The sequence below is a fragment of the Podarcis melisellensis genome (genome assembly GCF_964234715.1).
Source record: "Podarcis melisellensis genome assembly, chromosome: 3".
In the NCBI taxonomy this organism is placed as follows: Eukaryota; Metazoa; Chordata; class Lepidosauria; order Squamata; family Lacertidae; genus Podarcis; species Podarcis melisellensis.
This window is the reverse complement of record NC_138530.1, coordinates 6,112,577-6,126,449: the sequence shown is the minus strand read 5'-3', so window position 1 is coordinate 6,126,449 and position 13,873 is coordinate 6,112,577. Positions and strand designations below refer to the sequence as shown.

Here is a 13,873-nt window from a genome sequence, read left to right as displayed (position 1 = left end):
GGCTGGTGGGGAAGCTAGACAGGTCCGAGGCCAATGCAACCCCAAAAAGGGTTGGAGAATTCTTGAAGCCTTGTGGAAGCCTTGTCCACGTGTATTGCACCCTGGTGCCTGTTCCTGGATCTGTCCATTGAAATGCAAACAGGGGTTGGCTTTCTTCTGCCAAACGGCAACAAAAGAATGCATCCAGTACTGTGAAATAACATGCGGTGGGAGGGATTAGACTCAACAGCGTGTAAGGATTGGGCACATTGGGGTGGAGGGTTTCCACGGCTTGGTTAACTAATCTAAGGTCTTGGACCGGGCGATACGAGTTATCTTCCTTCTTCACCGGCAAGAGTGGGGTGTTCCACTGAGATTGACACTGCCTCAGGATGCCATGGCGAAGTAACCGTTCCAAATGTACCCATACTCCCTCTGCAGCTCTTCGGGGGATAGGATATTGGTTTACAGCCACAGGGTTGGCGAATGGTTTGGGCTTGACTATTATAGGTGGGATGTTCTTTGCCATTCCGGGCGGGTTGCCTTCTGCCCACACATCAGGGTTAACTTCTTGCAAGAGGTCCTCTGAAATAATCCCCTCCTCTTCTTTTACCATCATTAAGCGCCAATGTTCCCTCAAGGGTACCTCTAAGGAGAACTCCCCTGCCGGCCCTGTGGTCATTGCCACTTCCCCTGTTGGTTGGAAGGAGATCTGGGCTTGCAATTTTGATAGCAGGTCTCGGCCCAATAATGGGATAGGGCACTCTGGTATATACAAAAACTTGTGTTGGACCACTTGGCCACCCAGGCGACAGACAACAGATTGCAGGAATGGGGCTCTTTGTGATTTGCCTGTAGCTCCTATTATGTTAATTGTTTGCTTGGTGGGCTTGGACACTGGTACTGGCAAAACAGAGTGGGCGGCTCCTGTGTCAACCATGAAGGGGATGGTTCGGTTCCCTGTTTGTATTTTGACCATGGGCTCACGGGAACCTAAATCAGCTGGGCCCGGTCTGTCCTAATATTCTTCCTCTTCCTCTCTCAGGCTCATTGCGCCGGACTGCCTTTGGGCTGGGGGGTGCCAGGGAGGCCCTTGTCCACGTCCTCTACCCCTGCCTGCATTTGCCGATGTCCAGGGTCTCAGTCCCTGTCCAGGTCCCTCGGGGATTGGGCCTGGGATTCGCTCTCCTCTTCCCCTTCCACCTGAGTGAGCCTGTGGGCATTCTCTTTTCCAGTGCCCTTCCTGCCGGCAGATGGCGCACTGGTTCCTTCCCAGACGGCCTTGCCCTCCTCCCCGGGCACTTCCTCTTCCCTGAGGGGTGGGTGCGGTAGCCTGTAGCGCCATCAACTTCTTTGCTTGATACTTCTCCTTTTTCTTCTGCGCCTCTTCCTCCCTCTGATTATAGGTGGTTTGAGCCAGTTCTAACATCCACTCTAGGGTGTGGCCCATGAACCCCTCGTTTTTTTGAATCTTTCGACGGACATCGGCTGCCGCTTGCGCTACAAAGGCAGCTTTTAAGATAGGGGCGTTGGCAGCCTCATCTGGGTCCACAGGAGTATACTGGCGGTAAGCTTCCTTCAGGCGTTCTAAATATGCTCCTGGGGCCTCTTCATTTCCCTGCACTACCTCTCTAACCTTTACAAAGTTGGTGGGTTTCCTGGCTGCCCTTCTCATTCCATTTAATACATTCTGGCGGTAGGTAGTGAGGATGTTCTGGCCACCAGTAGTTTGATAATCCCAATTCGGGGTGTTTTCAGGGTACCCTGCTGCAATAGCTGGATCCTGCACTCCCTGCGCTCTCATGTGTGCTCGGGCTTCAGCATGGATGCGCCTAGTCTCTTCTGTGGTTAGCAGCGCATCCATTAAATACTGCACATCATCAAAGGTGGGATTATAAGTTTTAAAAATCCCTTCAAACAGCTTTATGATTTTCGCTGGGTTTTCCTCAAATGAAGGATTTTGATTTCTCCAATTACAGACATCTGCACTCGAAAAGGGTATATGCTGGACCGTGTAGGTCCGTTCTGCTGCTGCCCCATTAGCTCCTGGAGGTCCCGGTGGGTCATAAACCCTTCGGAGGGGTAGTACTCCGGCTGCCTGATCCCTCCTGGTTTTCTCATACTGTCTATGAGACATAACTTTCTTCGCTGCCTGTCCCCACTTACGTTGCCATCTCTTTCTCTTGTCAGGGGTGCAGCATTCTGCTGCCTCAACTAACAAGGGACTCACATCCAATTTTTCCGCATAGGGGCTTACGTATGCCGTAATGCGTTCCTCCTGTTCCGTGGTCCACCTCATATTCTTCTCAGTCCATCTTATCAACTCCTCTATAAATTCCTCATCATCTTCTTCCTCCTTCTTTTCCTCTAACTCATCATTCATTAACAAGTTGCTGTCCCTTTTTTCTAGACTTGGTGCAGGGCTTGCTTGGGCCTGGGGACCGGCTCCTCCCGGTGCCTGGAGACCTGGGCCTGGGGGATTTGCCAGAGGGGCAGTTGGTGGAGCATAGGGTGGCGGTGGTTTGATGACTTCCCCCTCCTCATCTTCTGGGTCTGGTATCACTGGGGGCTTTTCTGACTTCCCTGCCGGTCGAACTGCACAAACTGTACTTTGTGGGGCGTCGCCTTGGCAGGCTTTCAACCATGGTGGGTTCTTTTCTACATTGGTTTTCCAAGTAGAAATGTAAGGGATTTGGTCGGGGTGGGCATTCAATATGTTCTGATATAATGGACTGATTAGTTGCAAATCAAAGCTTCCTCCTGACGGCCAATTAGTTTGTGCGGGCCAGTCAACTTCACACAATGTCCTCATTCTCTGTCTTCTTAATTTAATTCCCCAGTCATAACTTTTTGTGGCGGCTTTCCAATTGTTTAAAAAGCATTCCAGGGGACTACATTGGCTTGCCCCAGACCCCATTTTTTTTTTTTTTTTTTCCTTCAGATACTCCTCTCCTAACTGGGTTATAAATTCTTTCACACACCAAATAATACAGATTGTGGCCTGCACGAGGTCGCCCTGGCAGAAAACGCACAACCCTGCAATCGCTCGACCAAGGGGCACTAATACCCCGGCCCACACTCGACAATTCAATCACCGGAGTATCTGACATGCAACACACACAACATACAAATCACATCAATATAATTTCCCCTCCTTCCTCTGTTCCAAATTTATGCTGGTGGCATTCTCCTGCACAACCAGTCCCCTTATTCCTGGTGGCTGGCACTGTACTGCACAACCAATCCCCTTGTTCCTGGCTGGCACTGTACTGCCACAGCCAGGTGAGGCTGATCAGGCCTCGCCCTTTCCCTTGGGCTTACCTTTTTTCGCTGCAGACCCCTTCTGGCCAGTTCTCTTTTCTCCCTCGACCTGTGTCTCCACTCCGGAGCGGTGTGGCTGGTTCCCCCCACGAATTGGCAGGGTGCGCGCTTGGAGCCTGCAAAACGCCGATCCGAGCTGTTCACCGAGGTCGAGCCTGGCCCTCCCCGGCCCTCTGGGGTGGGGCAAAGATTCCCGGCCAATGCACCAAACTGAAGGCTGAACCTTGTCCTTGCCAGGGAATCGTTTGCCCGCGTCCCCAGTGCCGAAGAGAGAGAGCAAAAAGCACCAGGAAAGTTTCTTCTTTGGAGAAAAGAGTTTATTGCAAACTGCGCACAGTGACAACCAGCAGGATCACTCCTGCAAACTGGCTGTGTAGAAATACATTTCAGCAAGCCTTCTTATACCTTTTGAGCATTTACCCACCTCCCAGACCTCCCCCAAACCTTCCCCAATCAGCTGGCAAGTTTTCAACTCATTCCCTTTTAGGGCATATCAATATTTGCTGGCTAAGGCTGCTAGCTAAGCACTTCCTCTGCTGGTTAAGCATTTTCTCTGCTCAGTAAGCACCCCCTCCCACCTCCTTGTACACGTGTCTTCTTTTGCTAGCTAAGCATTCCCTTGTATCTCTTCTTATCTTGCATTACTTAAAGCAGAAGCAAAGCAGGAAACATCTTGCTAGTGGTTTTTAGTTGACAGCAGTTTCTGGCTAGGCAGGAAACGACCTTCTGACCTGTAGCTAACATCAGCAGTTTCAGATAGCTGGTTAGACAGGAAACGGCCTCCTGACCTGTCTGATTTAGACTTTGCAAATAACTGCATTTTTGAGTTTGAGCTTGTGTAGCCATCCTAGCAGAGTGCTGGAATTTACTATGTGTAGATAATATTAATGATTAACCGTTCCCTTCTCCCTTCAGTCTAAACCACTGACTTGCCGATCAGAAAGTTGGTGGTTCGAATCTCTGCGACAGGGTGAGCTCCCGATGCTCGGTCCCTGCTCCTGCCAACCTAGCAGTTGGAAAGCACGTCAAAGTGCAAGTAGATAAATAGGTACCGCTCCGGTGGGAAGGTAAATGGCGTTTCGGTGTGCTGCTCTGGTTTGCCAGAAGCGGCTTAGTTATGCTGGCCACATGACCCAGAAGCTGTACGCCGGCTCCCTCAGCCAGTAAAGCAAGATGAAAGCCGCAACCCCAGAGTCGGTTACGACTGGACCTAATGGTCAGGGGTCCCGTTACCTTACCACACCCACTGTGGGACACGGGTGGCGCTGTGGTATAAACCACAGAACCTAGGGCTTGCTGATCAGAAGGTTGGCGGTTCGAATCCCCTCCATGGGGTGAGCTCCCATTGCTCGGTCCCTGCTCCTGCCCACCTAGCAGTTTGAAAGCACGCCAGTGCAAGCAGATAAACAGGTACCACTCTGGCGGGAAGGTAAACGGTGTTTCCGTGCGCTGCTCTGGTTCACCAGAAGCTGCTTAGTCATGCTGGCCACATGACCCGGAAACAGTCTGTGGACAAACGCCGGCTCCCTGGGCCTATAGAGCGAGATGAGCACGCAACCCCAGAGTCATCTGTGACTGGACCTAATGGTCAGGGGTACCTTTACCTTTACCATACCCTCCAACATTTCTCCAATGAAAAAAGGGACACCCTAAGAAAAAGCGGGACATTCCAGGGTCAAATCAGAAACCTTCTATAAATCCGGGACTGTCCCTGGATAATAGGGACACTTGGAGGGCCTGAAATGTAAAATGTGTGCAGGACATGGAAGTGTATGTGATGATAAAATCATGACAATACAAAAAGTATAACGAGAACGACTGGAAGTTTTATGCAGAAAATTTTATTTGATGGACATAATGTTGTACAAAATCTCAGCTTTTTTTCCTTCTCCCCCCCTTTTTTCTCTTTCTCTTTTTCTTTTTTCAAATCCTTTCCTGCTATTACGTTGTGAAGATGGTTTCTTTTTGTATTTAACTTTGCTATACAGTGGTACCTCAGGTTAAGTACTTAATTCGTTCCGGAGGTCCGTTCTTAACCTGAAACTGTTCTTAACCTGAAGACCACTTTAGCTAATGGGGCCTCCTGCTGCCGCCGCACCGCCAGAGCACGATTTCTGTTCTCATCCTGAAGCAAAGTTCTTAACCCGAGGTACTATTTCTGGGTTAGCGGAGTCTGTAACCTGAAGCGTATGTAACCTGAAGCGTATGTAACCCAAGGTACCACTGTGCTTACCTTCCGTTGTATGCTTGTATGCCTGTATTTTAAACCAATAAAGAATTATTTTTTTTAAAAAAGGAAGTGTGTGTGACTATGAGATTTTTTTTGGGGGGGGGGTTAAAAAAGTGCTTGACACTCTCCTTATGAGGAGTGTGTGTGTGTAAAGAGTAGAGATGTTTTCAGCCGGATGTTTAGCCAGACTCGAACACTGGACCAGAAACTCTTGGTGGAGCAGCAAACATGCAAACATCAACAAATTGAATATTCACATGGGAGATATTTCCAGGGAGAAGCTACCCTACAATTCAGAGCATGAGAATCACTGTCAGATTTCTTGATACATTCCAACCCCAAAGCCTTCTGCTCTAACTGGCCTCTAAACTTTGTCTATTTAGCTACAGTGACCCGAAGGTCAAGGAGATGGAACATCCTGCCCAGTTGAAATGCTGATTCCCACCCCAAACTGTGTTTCCATTTTAAATGATGTCCAGTTTACGGACAATCGTCCTCTCGCACAGGGACAGCCTGGGCTTAGGGAAACTGCAGAAGGGCATTTTCAGAGATCTGCATTCTCACACTCAAAATGCAAAAGCAAGTCTCTGTTTTACACTCCATAATGTTAAAAAAGAGAGAGTTGAGTACCAAATTGCGGAAAACGTTCATTTAAAATAGTGATACACACACACAGAATGTGGACAATAAAGGTATCAGAAGATAGATAAAATTAATAGTTTTAAGAAAACAAATATAAATTGTAGAATTTTATGTCTATGTCCTAAATGAAAAAGTTATTAGCAGAACGGAATAACAATGGTAAAAAGCCGGAAGCATTCCTTTTAGGAATCGTAACAAATGACATCCCCAAAGACATGAAGATAATTTTTCTATATGCAAGAGCGGCCAATAATAATACTAATAATTTGTTGTTGTTGTTGTTTAGTCGTTTAGTCGTTTAGTCGTGACCGGCTCTTCGTGACCCCATGGACCAGAGCATGCCAGGCACTTCTGTCTTCCACTGCCTCCCGCATTTTGGTCAGACTCATGCTGGTAGCTTCGAGAACACTGTCCCACCATCTCGTCCTTGCAAGTGTGGAACACACATTATGTGACACTGGTAAAAAGTGCCAGTCCATTATCTGACAACTCAAATTCTGCATGATGAAAAACTGTCCCTTTCCTGCCTTAGCTGGGGGGTAATGCTCTATTCTGCCTTTGTCAGACCACTTCTGGAATCCTGTGTCCAGTTCTGGGCACCACTTTTTAAAAAGGATATTGACAAGTTAGAATGTGTGCAGAGGAGGGCAACCAAGATGATCAGCCTTGGGAGGAATGGTTGACAGAGTTGGGTATGTTTAGCCTGGAAAAGAGGAGTCTGAGAGGTGATATGATAGCCATCTTTATTTTTATGTATTTTTAAATAATTTTTATTTGGTTTTACAAATATTAATTTATAGTAATTCAAATTACATATACATATTTAGAGAAGCTGCTTCTGGCACAACGGAACACCAAAACCAGAGCAGCACACGGAAACGCCATTTACCTTCCCGCCGGAGCGGTACCTATTTATCTACTTGCACTTTGACGTGCTTTTGAACTGCTAGGTTGGCAGGAGCAGGGACCGAGCAACGGGAGCTCACCCCGTCGTGGGGATTCGAACCATCGACCTTCTGATCAGACTTTAAATATCTTAAGGGCTGCCACATGGAAGGGGGGGAAAGCTTGTTTTCTCCTGCTCCGGAGGGTAGGACTCAAACCAATGGCTTCAAGTTGCAAGAAAGGAGATTCCGACAAAACACCAGGAAAAACCTCCTGACAGCGGGAGCTGTTTGACAGTGGAACGTATGACCTCTGAAAATGGTGTACTAACTCATTAGAAGCTTTTAAGCAGAGGTTGGATGGCCATTTGTCTGGGAGTTTTTTTAAAAAAAATATTTTTTATTAAGTTTTACATTTTTATATTCAATACAATCATCATTATCACAAAAAACCGTAGGCAAATCCCAGTCTCCCCCCAGACTTCCCTCAACTTCTGCTTCTGGTTCTTTAAATATTTGTTTCTTCTGCTTATTTTATTCTACCTTAATTTGTAATCTAAATATTATTGCGTCCATATCATTTTTATACCATGTGTCCCAAATTACATCTTACGCTTTATCGTTTTCCCTGTTATTGCCTCTTAAATTTCATGCTTGTTTCTTTAATTGTAAGTGTTTCGTCAAACCCTGCTAGTGTTTCTGTAGGTACGTCATAAACAGTTCCCAGTCTTTTTGAAAATCTCTATGCCTCTAAGTTTTCCAGTAAGCTTCGCCATTTCAGTGTAATCCATCAGTTTTACTTGCCATTCTTCTTTCGTTGGTATCTTGTCGTCTTTCCATTTTGGGGGTGATAATCTCCTAGCCACTGTTGTAATGTACATTAAGGATTTCTTCCACTCTTTTGGCATGTCTTGTGAAGCCTAGCAAAAAAGCTTCTGGTCTTTTAACAAAAGTTATCTTCAACATTTTTTTTCATTTCATTGTAAATTATTTCCCAATAGCTTTTGATTACCTTACAAATCCACCACTAATAATAATAATAATAATAATAATAATAATAATAATAATAATAATAATAAATAATAATTTTTATTTATACTCCGTCCTCCCTGGCGAGAGCCGGGCTCAGGGTGGCTAACACCAGTAAAATTACAGTAAAAACATAATAGGGGGGAAAAACAACAATTTAAAATGCAATGTAAAATGCAGCCTCATTTTAAAATTCAAAATCCTAAAGGGGAGGGAAACATAAGGGTCAGACTGAGTCCAAACCAAAGGCCAGGTGAAACAGCTCTGTCTTGCAGGCCCTGTGGAAAGATGTCAAGTCCCGCAGGGCCCTAGTCTCTTGTGACAGAGCATTCCACCATGTCAGAACCAGTGTTGAAAAGCCCTGGCCCTAGTTGAGACCAATCTAACCACCTTGCGGCTCGGGACCTCCAAAATGCTGTTATTTGTGGACCTTAAGGTCCTCCATGGGGCATACCAGGAGAGGCGGTCCCGTAGGTATGTGGGTCCTAGGTAAAACTCTGTCAGGGATTCTTTAGCTGTGATCCCTGCATTGCTGGATCACTTTCCTACTCTATGATTTTTTCTAGGCACCTGGAACTCCCCTTGCAAGGAATCTTGAATGAAACCTGGCAGGTCTTAGGACCCAGCCTCAGTTAAAAAAAAGAAAAAAAAGAGAGGCATTCTTTTCTCTTTTGGGTCTCTTCAGGGTTATGTCTTAGTGGGAGGCAGAATCCCAGGCTGGTTGGCATGAATGAGAGACGGCGGACAGAAATACCGGCATGAAAAGCCTCAAACTGGAATAGTACGGCGGTAGCTAGGCAACGGCCTTGACGCAACCACACACACATACGGTGGGAGAGAAGTCCCTTTGAAAAAAAGATGCACACACATTTTTCAAAGCCAAGAGAGACACAGCCAGTGACTTGGAGGTTTAGAGGAGGACTGGAAGCAACATCAGCAGCAGCACAGCTGAAGATATTCAAGTTAGAAAGCGGAGCTTTGAGAGGCAGAGGAATATTAATGGGGGATGCCCCTGACGCCATGCAAATTCTGGTAAGTTTAATATATTTTTAACTCTCCAGCTTCTCTGCCACCTTCCATCCCACCCACCACCTGAAAGGAGGCAGGGAATGATCGTTTCCTGAAGATATTACTGGTACCTTCTCAATGGTGTGTAAATTCTTGCACCCACACTTACCCCAGGGCTCTTACCAGCAGGTGGAGACTTTGACATTTACGTATCTTGTTCCCCTGCGCAATTTCATCCTATATATGTGCATATATTTCTAAAAACCACAAAGGTTGCGACTGCAAGAGTGCAGCTTCGGCAGCCGGTTCCGCAGAAAGGAACACGCCCCTTCGTCCCCTAAAACCTGCTTAGAGGAATTAGGATAGATGTCTCTCTGCTTATCTTCTGATAAGGGAAGGCAGGCTTTATTTCTGAGCCTGTTGCTTGCTGGGTGTGTGAGCAGCCCCACAACAGCACTCCTTCTGACCGCTCTCTCTCTCACACACACCCTGCCAAGAAGTCATGAGTGGTGCACGACGAAATCCGGATCTTGACACATTGGATATTGAGGGACCTCATGGAAGCGTGGTGTCAACGATAGAAGGACAATAGGACGCGAGGTTTCAAGTAAGAGCAGCTGAGATGCCTTACAGTTGTGGGGAGATGTGGAATGAGGAGCAGCAGTTTGAATGAAGCAGCGTCCACAAATACAGCGAGCAGAAAAGGTGGTGAGATTCTGTTCGAACCCATGTTGCACCTAGTTGAATGTGATGGGTCCTGTGGCTTCTGTGGCTGGAGGGAACGAGGGCTGGGCAGATCCGCCCATTCCGGTCTCTCTCTGTTTTTCTTATTCTTCCTATCTTGAATCCAGTACTCCACATTTCCCCATGAATTTGATTGTAAGGAGAAAAATCTACTAGTCCTCATGAACATTCATCTGTATTTTAGTGCAAATTTCTCTGCCTGCGAACATTTCTGTGTGCATTCCCCCCCACCCTGATCTACATTTTTTTTTGCAAAGCAATTTCCCCCAATTTAATGCATTTTCATATGCTGTTTTCACCAAAATGTGCATTTCTATGCATGCTTCATTCCAGTGTATACACATTCATGCCTGATACTTGCCCAGCAAAATTCGCACAAGTGTGAATTTGAGAAGAGGACTCCGCATATTATTTCAAAAAGTGCAAATTTTGTCGGTTCGCCTTTGAATGAGAACTGGATCGAATTTCTCCCCTCAGAGTCTGTGATTTTCATATGATTGCAGACTCAGCTCCCCACCCCTGTCTTCGAAAGCCTTACTTCCACACCCTTTGCAGTTCTCATTGATGGGTGGGTTTTCCCTCCCTCTCTCCTTTTGTCTGCTGTTCTGCATCCTCTTTTTGAAAATGTGAAAGAAAAGCAATCAAAAGGTGGGCTCTCTTCCACAGATAGTGACAAGTTTTGATCTCAGCCCCTGGGGGAAGATGCTCAGGAGATCGGCTTGGCATGCAGACGGTCTCAGGTTCAACCTTTGGTAAGGAACATCTCCTGCCTCAGACCCCGGAAAGTCACTGCTCAGATGAACCAGTGGTCTGAGTTGGTATATAAGACACCTTCCTAAGTTCCTAACTCCTAAGGATCCGAGTTTGGAAGGGCTGCTTTAGAAGCCAAAAAGAAAGTAAGGAAGGTTGTTGCTCTTGTTGTTTGCTATCAAATGGGGTGGATTCATTTTTAGCACAGTTTGCAAATACAGTGGTACCTTCAGGTTACACACGCTTCAGGTTACAGACTCCGCTAACCCAGACATATTACCTCGGGTTAAGAACTTTGCTTCAGGATGAGAACAGAAATCGTGCAGCGGCAGCAAGAGGCCCCATTAGCTAAAGTGGTGCTTCAGGTTAAGAACAGTTTCAGGTTAAGAATAGAAACGAATTAAGTGCTTAACCCAAGGTACCACTGTAAGCACAAAGGGATCCTTTTCTGTGTTCAAAAACGTACCTACCTAAAAAGGCAGAATGCCACAAATAATAATAATAATAATAATAATAATAATAATAATAATAATAATAATTTATACCCCACCCATCTGGCTGGGCTTCCCCAGCCACTCTGGGAGGCTTCCAACAAAATATTAAAATACTGTGATACATCAAACATTAAAAGCTTCCCTAAACAGGGCTGCCTTCAGATGACTTCTAAAAGTCTGGTAGTTGTTGTTATCTTTGACATCTGGTGGAAGGGCGTTCCACAGGGCAGGTGCCACTACCGAGAAGGCCCTCTGCCTGGTTCCCTCGGAGCTGGACCTCAGTCTCTGGGTAGAATGATGGGGGTGGAGATGCTCCTTCAGGTATACTGGACCGAGGCCATTTAGGGCTTTAAAGGTCAGCACCAACACAGGGCAGGTGCCACTACCGAGAAGGCCCTCTGCCTGGTTCCCTCGGAGCTGGACCTCAGTCTCTGGGTAGAATGATGGGGGTGGAGATGCTCCTTCAGGTATACTGGACCGAGGCCATTTAGGGCTTTAAAGGTCAGCACCAACACTTTGAATTGTGCTCGGAAACATACTGGGAGCCACTGTAGGTCTTTCAAGACTAGTGTTATGTGGTCTCGGTGGCCGCTCCCAGTCACCAGTCTAGCTGCCGCATTCTGGATTAGTTGTAGTTCTGAGTCACCTTCAAAGGTAGCCCCACATAGAGCACATTGCAGTAGTCCAAGCGGGAGATAACCAGAGCATGCATCACTCTGGCGAGACAGTCCATGGGCAGATAGGGTCTCAGCCTGTGTACTAGATGGAGCTGATAAACAGCTGCCCTGGACACAGAACTGACCTGTGCCTCCATGGACAGCTGTGAGTCCAAAATGACTCCCAGGCTGTGCACCTGCTCCTTCAGGGGCACAGTTACTCCATTCAGGACCAGGGAGTCCTCCACACCTGCCTGCCTCCTGTCCCCCCAAAACAGTACTTTTGTTTTGTCAGGATTCAACCTCAATCTGTTAGCCACCATCCATCCACCAACCACCTCCAGACACTCACACAGGACCTTCACTGCCTTCACTGGTTCTGATTTGAAAGAGAGTTAGAGCTGGGTATCATCCGCATATTGATGGACACCCAGCCCAAACCCCCTGATGATCTCTCCCAGTGGCTTCATGTAGATGTTGAAAAGCAACACAATTATTATAATTCAACCAAGGAGTTCAAGGTAACATTCTTCATTCTCTACTCCCCTTTTTTGCCCACAACAACTCTGCTAGGTCGGATAGGTTGAAAGACAGTCTAGACCCAAGGTTATCCAGTGAGCTTCATGACTGCAGTGGGATTTGAACTCAAATCTTCCCAATCCTTGTCCAGCACTCTGACCAGTACATTGCACATGCCTTGAAATGCAGGATTTCTTGAGTTAAAAATTCTGGCAATCTTAGCACCATGTGACAACCCCCCACCCCCACCCAAGGGTCAATCAAACAGACCCTGGGACAGATTTCCCCAAGGGCATAATGCGCTGATATAATATGAATCTCCCATTTATTATTCATTGGCTTAGCTCCTATATTTGTTTACCCATTTGCAGGCTCACGTCCATGCATCCATTTAAATGAGCAGGATGTTCCTTTTTTTTTTTTTTGCAATGCACAGCTTTGGGGAGGTGGAAAAATGCTGTTCTGCAATTTCTCAACCTCCTTCTGCAAAAGCACTAGAAAATTGCATCCTGTTGTCAGCAAACGCTAAGGACTCTCAGCAGGGCTGAAATGAATTTGTTCCTGCGAATTTTCTAATCCTTTTTTTTACATCAAATATTTAGCGGCGCGATAGGAAATCGAAATGATGGCCTCATGCTGATAAGAACTGGAATTCCAAGTTGTTGGGGGTTTATTTTTAACGGGGGATCTGGGGCCTTGATCAATCCTTGGCCCTTGGCATAGGTCTGACATGGATGGCAGTCTACTGCAGGCTTCCTCAGCCTCGGCCCTCCAGATGTTTTTGGCCTACAACTCCCATGATCCCTAGCTAGCAGGACCAGTGGTCAGGGATGATGGGAATTGTAGCCCCAAAACATCTGGAGGGCCGAGGTTGAGGAAGCCTGGTTTACTGAATGGTCACTTAACATTGTGTGCATGCAGAACCCGAACCCAGGGGTGCCTAGTCCGTGCCCTGCAGGCCATTTCTGCCCAGTGGCGGAGCAAGCCGATTGGGCGACTGGGGCAGTGCGCATGCCCTGCGCCCAGGGGTGGGGCAAGCCGGGCAGGATGTGCCTCGGGGCCTCCGAGGAGTCTGCCTGCCTCCTCCCACTCAGCCACCCTACAGCTGGGGGTGAGGCAGTGGGCAGACTGTTTGGGCAGCATGAAGCCTGTGGACGCCCAAGCCACCGTGTCTGTGATGGCCTGGGACTTGGGCTCGGACTCAGAGCCAGAGGAGTCTCAGTCCGCACCAGAGGTTCACGCGGCAGCTGAACCTAGTCTGGGGCCTGATTCTGAAGAGCCCTAGTCTTCAGAGATTCCCCTGCAACAAACACCAGCTGGTCCGAGTCCGGGGCCTGAGCCTGCCCTGGCTCCAGATGTGGGGATTACCTCGTTGCCTCCAGCTGGGCAATCACTTACAGCTGCTCCACTACCGGTTGGGTCAGGGGAGGCTGAGGCGGCCTCTGGGTCTAGTAACCCACCAACGTCTCCCGAGCTGCAGAGACTCAGGTCTGAGAGAAGGAGAGACCTGAGTACTCACAGGAAGAGTGCTCGCCTTCGGGCGAGACAGGGAGGTGAGTCACCGGGGGATCAGGACTGGCCATTACCCCGACAGAGATAAAAGGCTGCTGGACCCTG

The 13,873-nt window shown here is 47.5% G+C and overlaps 1 protein-coding gene across 2 annotated transcripts in view; it reads left to right on the top strand.

Moving 5' to 3' along the window:
- The first annotated feature begins 9,075 nt into the window (after positions 1-9,075).
- The window catches only part of FAM167A (family with sequence similarity 167 member A), a 29,389-nt gene continuing 24,591 nt past the window's right edge, over positions 9,076-13,873 (top strand). Inside the window, exon 1 of one of the 2 annotated variants that reach the window (XM_081904451.1) lies at positions 9,076-9,117. The gene's annotated coding sequence lies outside the window, so the exon portion shown is untranslated. Of the gene's footprint in view, positions 9,118-9,777; positions 9,799-13,873 lie in introns of those variants that run through there. The other variant, XM_081904452.1, reaches the window with a different exon arrangement.